Source organism: Lynx rufus, unplaced genomic scaffold (assembly GCF_022079265.1).
Source record: "Lynx rufus isolate CCGP_SWC_20201006 ecotype Redwood Valley unplaced genomic scaffold, mLynRuf1.p SCAF_6, whole genome shotgun sequence".
Classification (NCBI taxonomy): domain Eukaryota; kingdom Metazoa; phylum Chordata; class Mammalia; order Carnivora; family Felidae; genus Lynx; species Lynx rufus.
This window is the reverse complement of record NW_025814878.1, coordinates 6,140,242-6,150,196: the sequence shown is the minus strand read 5'-3', so window position 1 is coordinate 6,150,196 and position 9,955 is coordinate 6,140,242.

The following is a 9,955-nucleotide window of genomic DNA, read 5'->3' as shown; positions in this document are numbered from 1 at the left end:
ATATTTTTTAAAGTTTATTTATTTATTTTGAGAGAGAGAGAGAGAGCAGAGGAGGGGCAGAAAGAGAGAGGGAGAGAGAGAATCCTAAGCAGACTCTGCATGGTCAGCAGACAGCCTGATGAGGGGCTCGAACCCACAAGCCATGAGATCGTGACCTGAGCCACAAATTAAGAATCAGATGCTTGGGGCGCCTGGGTGGCGCAGTCGGTTAAGCGTCCGACTTCAGCCAGGTCACGATCTCGCGGTCCGTGGGTTCGAGCCCCGCGTCGGGCTCTGGGCTGATGGCTCAGAGCCTGGAGCCTGTTTCCGATTCTGTGTCTCCCTCTCTCTCTGCCCCTCCCCCGTTCATGCTCTGTCTCTCTCTGTCCCAAAAATAAATAAACGTTGAAAAAAAAAAAAATCAGATGCTGAACTGACTGAGCCAGCCAGGCGCCCCTGAATTTGGATCATTTTAGCACCTCATTTGAAATCCCCCCACTTGCATTTTTTTTTAATTTTTAAAAAATATTTGTTTATTTTTGAGAGAGATAGAGACAGAGTGCGAGAGGGGGAGGAACAGAGAGAGAGGCTCCAGACTCTGAGCTGTCAGTACAGAACCCGACACAGGGCTTGAACTCACAAACGGCGAGACCACGACCTGAGCTGAAGTCGGCCGCTTAACCGACCGAGCCACTCAGGTGCCCCCCACCCTTGCATTTCTAATGGTGTCTCTATGTGTATCTGTTTTGCCTGTTCAGGTGGACTGTGAGCTCCTTGCAAACAGCACCACTGTCTTAGGCAACGTCGCACCCAACCCAGTGGCTCCGGGCATACTTTGTGCTCATGGCGAATCACAATCAGGGCCCCTCCAGGAGCTACTCTGAGGATGCCAGGGTCCGGTCAGCATTTCACTCTTGGATAGATATATAACTCCCACATAAGCCTGCACAGTTCTTTGATACTCTGTATTTTGGCCACTGTTGCTATTCCACACCTCCAAGCATTTTCTGCTAAAGAAGCTGACTGAGCAAACCCTTGAAGATATTTTTCATTTCCTTTGATGGAACATAATGCTTTCATATATAAACACAATAACACAGTCATCACATATGCACTTACATTATGGGAGCGGCTGCGTACTGCTCAGCAGCAACCGGCCAGGCAAGGTGCCCACGAGTTCTATTTACCATTCTGATCTAAATTACGTTCATAATAAAAGAGTTTTCAATCAAGGTGAATACAATTTCATCCCAGCATAACATCTACATTGCTGTTCTCTCTCTCTCTCTCTCTCTTTTTCTTTCTTTCCTTTTATTCTAGGTCACTCACCCTGCTACACGTGAGATTTTTCTCTGATGGGAATAACAGCCTTGCTCCTCAATGAGCTATAACAACAGCTCTAAATGCATCTCCTGTAACATATCTCTGTGATTTGCCAGAGTGAGGATAAATCAAAGCAGAGGAGAGATGCACCTTAAGCCAGAAGCTAAATGTTACATCATGTAGCGCGAGGCTCGGGAAGGAGAGAGCCTGCTTGTTCCTGGCCGCACGCTCTCTTTGCGCCTGTTACCTCGGCCACAGCCCCATTAAAACAATGATTCTGAATCTGCAGGAAATTGTCACCTCTTTCTTTCCTGCCATGGCAGCTGGTATTGGAGGCCGGAGACATTGCTCATTCCCTTCAAGGTTCTTAACACACACGCAAAAAAGAAAATGAAGCTTAATTTGTTAAAAAAGAAAAAAAAAAAAGTGTCAGCTTACCCTCAGGCTCAGCGCAGGCACCAGGGGGGTGGGAAAAAAAAAAAAAAAAAGCAAAGATAAATGCCTCTAGGGTGAACCCGCGCTGGCTAATTCTCCACTCACTCTGCTGCTTTGCTCTATGTATCACATTAATCATGCCGGATGGGGAGACGTTTCAAAACTTAAGCAATTTTCAAACAAAGATGCACCCTTTAAAAAATACAGCAACATAACTTTATTTTGCGTTGCTTTCTTCGTACCAGCAGTGAATCTGAAAACTGTGCTGCAGATGTTAGTACAAATAATTAATTAATGCCTGGGTGGGGACAGGAGGGAGAGGGGCAGGAAGCCAAAGAGACGAGCGGAAGCAGAAGAGCCATAGCCCTCTCCTTTCTCTTTCCATGACCTTCCCCAGATCACGGGAGCTGGGCCAGTCTTCCCATTCACCACAAGGCTTAGCTCTGCCCTGGTTCCTGGACCGATTCAAACAACAGATGGGCAGGATTTAAACAGCTCCATTGTCTCATCCCACGGAATTTAATATGCCAGCTTCCCAGACCCCAGAGCCCTGTGATGCCTCCCGCGTGCTCTGCTTCTAAGAACTGAGCCCCGGTTTGGGTCTCGCCACCCTGCAGACCTCAAGTGAGTCCATGGATGGCTGCTTCTGACATCCAGCTGTGTAACCAGCACCCTGATTCGCTTCCTGGTGCTGAGACTTGCTCTCTTCAATCCAATATGCTACCCACTTGGGATTTTGTTGTTGTTGGGATTTTGTTGTTGTTGGGATTTTGTTGTTGCTGTTTTGTTTTTAATTTTTTTTTAACGTTTTATTTATTTTTGAGACAGAGAGAGACAGAGCATGAACGGGGGAGGGGCAGAAAGAGAGAGGGAGACACAGAATCGGAAGCAGGCTCCAGGCTCTGAGCTGTCCGCACAGAGATCAACACGGGGCTCGAAACCCCAAGCTGTGAGATCAAGACCTGAGCGGAAGCTGGACACTTAACCGATTGAGCCACCCAGGTGCCCCTGTTTTTGTTTTAAAATGTTTATTTATTTATTTTGAGTGGGGGAAGGACACAGAGAGAGGGAGACAGAGAATCCAAAGCCGGCTCTGTGCTGTCAGTGTGGAGCCCAACGGGGGGCTCGAACTCACGAACCACGTGAGATCACAGCCCAAGCCTAAGTCAGATGCTTAACTGACTGAGCCACGCAGGTGCTCGCCACCCCCACTTGGGGTTTTTGCTAGCCTGGTCGACTTCCTTCGCGGGATGTGCCTATCTCTTCTTGCACATCTTAATGCCCACTGTTGCCTGACCCACAGCTCTTCTTCGGGCATCACGCTGTGTCATCCCTGCCCAGTTGCTTTTGCACCTGGGCTGGGTCTGCCTTCCAGCCCTCACTCTGCCGTAGTTTGGAATGTTCGCGCCAGACCTCTTCTCGTATTTTCTGTCTGTCCTGTGTTTCCACCACACTTTGACCCTCACTCCGAAGTTCAAAGAAAATAAATGAATAGAAGTGGAGCAGAGGTTCCTAGAAGTCCAGATAGTGCCTCTGGGGCCGAAGATACTGAGCACTAGAAAAGACCATCTTCGTGGACTGGTGTATCTTGGTATAATCCTAAAACCCCCAATCCCTCAGTGGTTGAGACAAATGGACGTGTGTGTTGAGGGATGGCAGTGGTGGAGATCCTGGGGCTCTTTAACTACAGACTTCTGGGAAATTTCTAGACCTCTGTCACTGACAGATAAGTCAGGTTTCCTTGCCGCAGACACAATGGAGAGCTGGACACATCTTCCTCAGTCCCAGAAAGCCAAGTGTCCAAAATCTCACCTGCAATTTATAAGATGCACTCGGCAAGGACGAACTTGGGACACTCCATTCCGGGAGGAAACTCCATTTGAGCCACAGTGACTTGAGGAATCATTCGTAGTCTAGCAGAGCAAAAATCTACCCAGAATGCTTGCATATTATGAAATGTATCATGTGCATACAAAATTACACCTTAAGTAATGCAAATTAAAAAGTGCAGTTTAAGAAATAAATATTACCGAGACTATTGAGAGCCCTGTGCGTGTTCCCATTCTCTTTTCTCATCAGAAATAGCCATTGTGGGGCGCCTGAGTGGCTCAGTGGGTTAAGCGCCCGACTCTTGATTTCAACTCAGTTTGTGATCTCATGGTTGGTGAGTTGGAGCCCTGTGTCAGTCTCTGAGCTGACGGTGCAGAGCCTGCTTGGGATTCTCTCTCTCTCTCTCTCTCCTTCTCTGTCCCTCCCCCCGCTCACATGCGCTACCTCTCTCTCAATCTCTCTTTCAAGATAAATAAACAAACATTAAAAAAGAGAACTGGCAATGGTTCTGAATTTGGAACTTGTACTTTAATTTTTGTGCATTTGTGTTTACTTCCATGTATGTGATTATGTGTGTGTTTGTATGAATAGCATTATTTTGCATTTTCAATCTTGAGTGGTTCTACTCTGTGTATATTTTTCTACAACTTTTTTTCTCAATATGATTATGAGGCTTATTCATGCTGTTCTAATTCTGGGATCTGCAAACTATGGCCCATGGGCCAAACCCAGCTGGTGCTCCATTTTTATAGACTTCTTGAGCTAAGAACGGTTTTCACGTTGGTAAAGGACTGAATAATAAACAAAATCAAAGCGGGAGACATGACAGAGGCCATCTGTGGCCAACAAAGCCCAAAATACGTATTATCTGGACCTTTACAGAAAAAGTTTGACCATTTTTGTTCTTTAGTTGTGTCTGGGTTATTCTTATCCCTATATTCTTCTAGAACACATTTAAAACATTAGCCTGCCGGATCTCACGAAAAACCTTTTCAGGATTCTGACTGAAATTACTTTGAATTTAGAGATTGTTTTGAAAGGCGCCGACGCATTGATGGTATTGTTCCTTTCCATCTGTATGATCTATTGCTACTATAGTAAATGATCCCACAGTCTGAGACAGCACAAATTTATCATCTTATTATTATTATTTTTGGGGGGGTCAAACTCCACTATACATCTCACTGGGCTAAACTCAAGGTGTTTGGGGGCTGTGTTGTTTTCTGAAGGCTCCAGCGGACGTGGTTTCCTTGCCTCCCCCACCTCCCAGAAGCTGCTTGCATTCCTTGGCTTCTAGCCCTTTCCATCTTCAAAACCGTCAATCACATCATTCCAGCTTCCACTTTGGCCATCACATCTTTTTTGACTCTGACTGACTCCGCTGTCTCCCTCTTCCACCTTTAAAGACCCTTGAGATAACGTTGGGTCCACCCAGATCATCTAGGATAATCTTCCCATCTTGGGGGAACCATCTCAAAGCAACCATAATTTCCTCTGGAACCTTAATTCCCCATTGCCAGACAACTTCACATATACACAAGTACCAGGGATTAGGATGTAGACATCTTTGGGGCATCAGTCTACCTACCATGGGCCCATCTGGTGAGTTTTTTCTTTCAGTGATTATGTTTCTAAGTTCCAAACTTGCATTTGGTTCTTTGTATATCTTCTTTGCTTGAGACTATCTATTTTTCCATTTGCTTCACGAGTGATTGCAGTCGCCTGTTGGAACGTTTTTACGATAGCTGCTTTAAAAGTCTTGTTGGATAATTCCGACATTCGTGTCATCTTGGTGTTGGCGTCTGTTGATTTTCTTTTCTCATTTGAGTTGAGATTTTCCTAGTTCTTTGTATGACAAAATTTTTGGATTGTGTCCTATACATTTTAAATATAATGTTATGACACTCTGGTTCTTATTTAGAGCTTTAATTTTAGCTGGCAGCTAGCAGGTTTAGGTTCAGAACATACATCCTGGCCCACTTTTGTGGCTTGTGGTTCCAGTATCCATTTAGTTTTCAAAGCCTTGCGTTGCTATTCCGGTATGCTCCACTTGTGTGCTCCCCGGAGGCCAATCTGCAGCCTGGGTGGTAGTCCTCACCAGAGTTCAAATCTCTGATCCTTTGCCGTGTTGATTTGGGTTGGTTTAACACACTGGCTTCTGGAGAATTGGCCCAGGACTTCATATTTAGATTTCCTTACTTTCTGTAACGTGCACCCCCTTTCCCCCCTCCCCCCAAGCCTCTGCTAGGTGTTTGTTTAGTGCAGGGCACAAATGGTTGACAGGTCTCCATCCCACAGCCCCCCGGGGGTGGGTGGGGTAGCGGGGAGTGAAGGAGCAACAACCAGTGTTCATGTTAGCTCAGGGTAGATATGGTTGATAGAGTTTTATACTTTCTTTGTGATGTTTTCATGCATTTTGTTAGAATTGTTTACTGCCACCTTATATTGTTTGGTGCTGTTCTTTCACTTCTAAACATTTTTCAAAAGTACATTTGGATTTTGGGGCGCCTGGGTGGCTCAGTCGGTTAAGCGTCTGACTTCGGCTACATTCACGATCTCACAGCTGGTGGGTTTGAGCCCCCTGTGGGGCTCTGTGCTGACGGCTCAGAGCCTGGAGCCTCCTTTGGATTCTGTGTCTCCCTCTCCTCTCTGCCCCTCCCCCACCCATACTTGGTCTCTTGATCTCTCTCAAAAATAAATAAACACTTTTTAAAAAAGTACATTTGGATTTTGAGGTAAGTTGGCTGGAAATTTGGATGGTGTGGCACAAAATTACCATATAAATAAGGTAATAGTAATGGTCTTTTCTTAGGGGATTACTTAACTGAGTCAACGTATTGAGACTGGATCATTATTGAGCTGTTTCCTTTAAGATCAATCAGAAATTTTTATAATAATTTGAAGGCACTTGGAATTGGCAAAGAATTGTTAAGGCAGCTTTTCTTCTGTTCAGTCTGACAGGAAGAACTGGGAGAAAGTAACTTAGAAGGCTGCAGAAATTCTTATGGACATTGATAGGCAGAACAATGTAAGAACTGAAAAAAAAAAGAAGAGAACAAAGTCTAGCATCATAAGTCTGGTCGAGGTCTAAGAACACACTTTAGATTATTTGGTAACAAGTCAACTTACGTAGATAAAAACTAGGATGCCAGCCCCCTCTTAGAGAAGGGAAACACTAGCTAACTGGATAAGCAAGGCTTTATTTGTGCTAGTAGCATGGGCCAGCTTTGCCTATAAATGTGGACAGATTGCGTATGTTGGAACATACCTAAGTGGTGGCATTAACTTGTAATTTCTTTAAATTTTTTTAATGTTTATTTATTTTTGAGAGAGAGAGAGAGAGAGAGAGAGAGAGCAAGCAGGGGAGGGGCAGAGAGAGGGAGACACAGAATCCGAAGGAGGCTCCAGGCTCTGAGGAGTCAGCACAGAGCCCGATGCGGGGCTTGAACCCACAAACTGAGATCATGACCTAAGTTGAAGTCAGATGCAGAAAGAGCAGGGTTATGAGGAGAAAAATAAAATGCCTGGTTTTGGATATGGAAAATTTAATGCCTGTTATACTTCCAGTGGTGGTGTAGGCAGTTGGATATATCAGACTGGAATTTAGACAAGTCTACGATGGAGTTTTAGCTTTGGGACTCATCAGCAAGCAGATGGTGTTTGAAGCCATAGGAATGTGTGATATTACTCAAGGGAATAAGGTAGACGGAAAAAGAGAAGAAGGACTATGGCCAACTCCTGGGACACTCCAACATTTTAAAGTTGGACAGAAGAAGCTGGGGAGAAAACAGAGACTGTTGGGTCACCCAAGTCAAAAGAAGAAAATGTTGCAAGAAGGGAGAAGTGGTCAACTTCTCCGGTTGCAGCCGAAAACAAAACAAAACAAAAAACAGTTGGATTTCACATCCTGGAGGTTATGGTGGACCTTGAAGATAGTTACGATTGTGGAGATAACGTTCTTATTGGATTGTGTTAAAGTGAGAAAGTTGTGGACACTCGACTGTGGAGAGTTGATTGATAATGCAACAAACACACACACATTGGTGAACAGACCAGATAAAGGACAAACCTAATCTAATCCATTTTCAAAACTTGTCTGCAAGAGGAAAAGAATGGAAGATTCTGGAGCAGAATGGAGACCAGCAGTGTGACTGGGCTTCTATCTCAGCCTACTAATCTGGAGTCCCATCACGAGTCAAAAATTCCTGAAACTTTTCACTAAATATTCTCAGTTTTGGAAAGAAGCGAAGAGAGAGAGTGTTCACTTTTTTTCTTCTTCTGATGGGAAGTTATGAATGAATTGGGAAAGAAATCAGCAGAGCTGACATTTCTTGTTGGAAGAGAAGGAACCAAGCTTCATACTTAATTGGGAGATAGAGTCTGAAGCCTGGGAGTATCTCCTTACGGAGATGTATTCTATCCTCCTTCCCTTGCCCCCGTTAGCAAGAGGGAAGCAAGATACAGGACAGTCAATAATCTCACAAGCTAAAACGGAGCCCAGGAAATCCAACTTAGTCTGTATACCACCACCCAAGCCGAGACTCCCTCCTCTCTGGCATACTGCTGCTTCCCAGCTGCTGCTTTCTCAGACCACAAAAAGTGGATAAAACATGAAACATCCAGGCTAAAGCCAAAGTTGAAAAGAGAAAACATGATCCACACAAAAACTTGTACTTGAACGTTCATAGCAGCATTATTTACAATGCCCCCTGCCCCCCCCCCCAACGTGGAAACAACCCAGTGTTGTACATAATGGAATATTATTTGGCAAAAATAAAGAAACAAAATCCTGATATATGCCACAATGTGGTTGAATCTTGAAAACATGCTAAGTGAAAGACGCTAGCCACAAAAGACTACATATTACACTGTTCCTTTTATATGAAATGGAATCCATTTAGATGTTCAGGATAGACGAATCTGTTGACACAGAAAGCACCTTAATGGTTGCCTAGGGCTGGGAGCAGGTTGGAGGAAAATAGGGAATGACTGTTGGTTGATATGGGTTCCCTTTTTTGAAATGTAAAAATGCCCTAAAATTAATTGTGGTAGTATTTCACAAGTTATAAATATACAAAAAACTTTGAATAGTGTACTTTAAATGGATTAATTTTATGGTATGTGAATTATATCTCAATAAAGCTTTTAGAGTAAAAAAGAAAGGGACAGAGAGAGAAAGAAAGAGAGAGAGAGAGAGAGAGAGCATGGTCTTAGAGAAGGCACTGAGAAAAACCCTCCAAAAGTATTCATGATATGGAAGAATCATTACAATGTCTGGGCAGAGTTAACTAACACGAGCAAGGTAATAAAATATATACATTGGATGCATAGAAACTGTGCAGAAATACTATAGGAAATAAGGGGAAATAACCATGTAGAATTAGCAAAAACAAACCCAATCCAGTAGAAATTATAACTCAGGTAATTCCTCAATAATGCTTCACGTAGTGCTGAAATTAATGAGAATATTAAGTTAATAAGGCAGAGAAGAAAGAAAAAATTATGAAACAACAGAATGAGATCAAAAGGGAGATTGCAGATCTAAAGTAATAAGTTGGGGTTACAAGCAACATCCTTATAGAACTAATTAAAAAATCGTAAGCAGTGAGGAATAAAAGAGACATTACAGGAAGCTGAATTCCAAGTCCATAATCTCTCCCTAAGCTGAAATGCCAAAATCCAAAAAACTAAGAAAATTTACAGGGTTATTTTTTTGGTAACCAATGTGGTAGCCTAATCTGTCCTGAACAGATGTGAGGTTATTTATAATCGTTGCTTATCCCACTTCATTTGAATATTCATATTTATCCTTTTCATTGAAAAAAAAAACATTAAGAAGGTGACTTATTTATAAAGGGGAAAGAATAAATTTGACCTCGTACATCACTACCACAATATTCAATGACAGCAAATATTAGAGTAATATCTAGAAAATTCTGGGGGGGAGGCAATATGGTCCAAGAACACTACATCTAGCCAACTATCAGTTGAGTGAAAAAGCAACAGACTGCATTCTCAAATATGAATTAAATCAGGGAATATAACACTCATGAGTCCTTCTTAAAACAAATCGCTTGATGATCCAAAAAATTAGTACTTGAGGCTCAACAAAAACTCAAGAATGGAGAAAGTTAGGTTAAAAGGAATGGTGGTGAGTAGGGAATCTGTTTCAAGTTATCCCTTTTAAGTTATTTATAGAAAATTACAAAGGCTACATTGAATCAATATTTCTTTTATCCTCCTGAACGTATTCGGACCTTGGAATACCTTGATTCCAGTGTTATGGTCCCATCGTCCATACTATTGTTGTCTAGCATTTCCATTTTACTTTTAAAGACATTCCTCCTGAAATAATAATTTTCTTTTACAGTCGATGCTTAGAGATTTT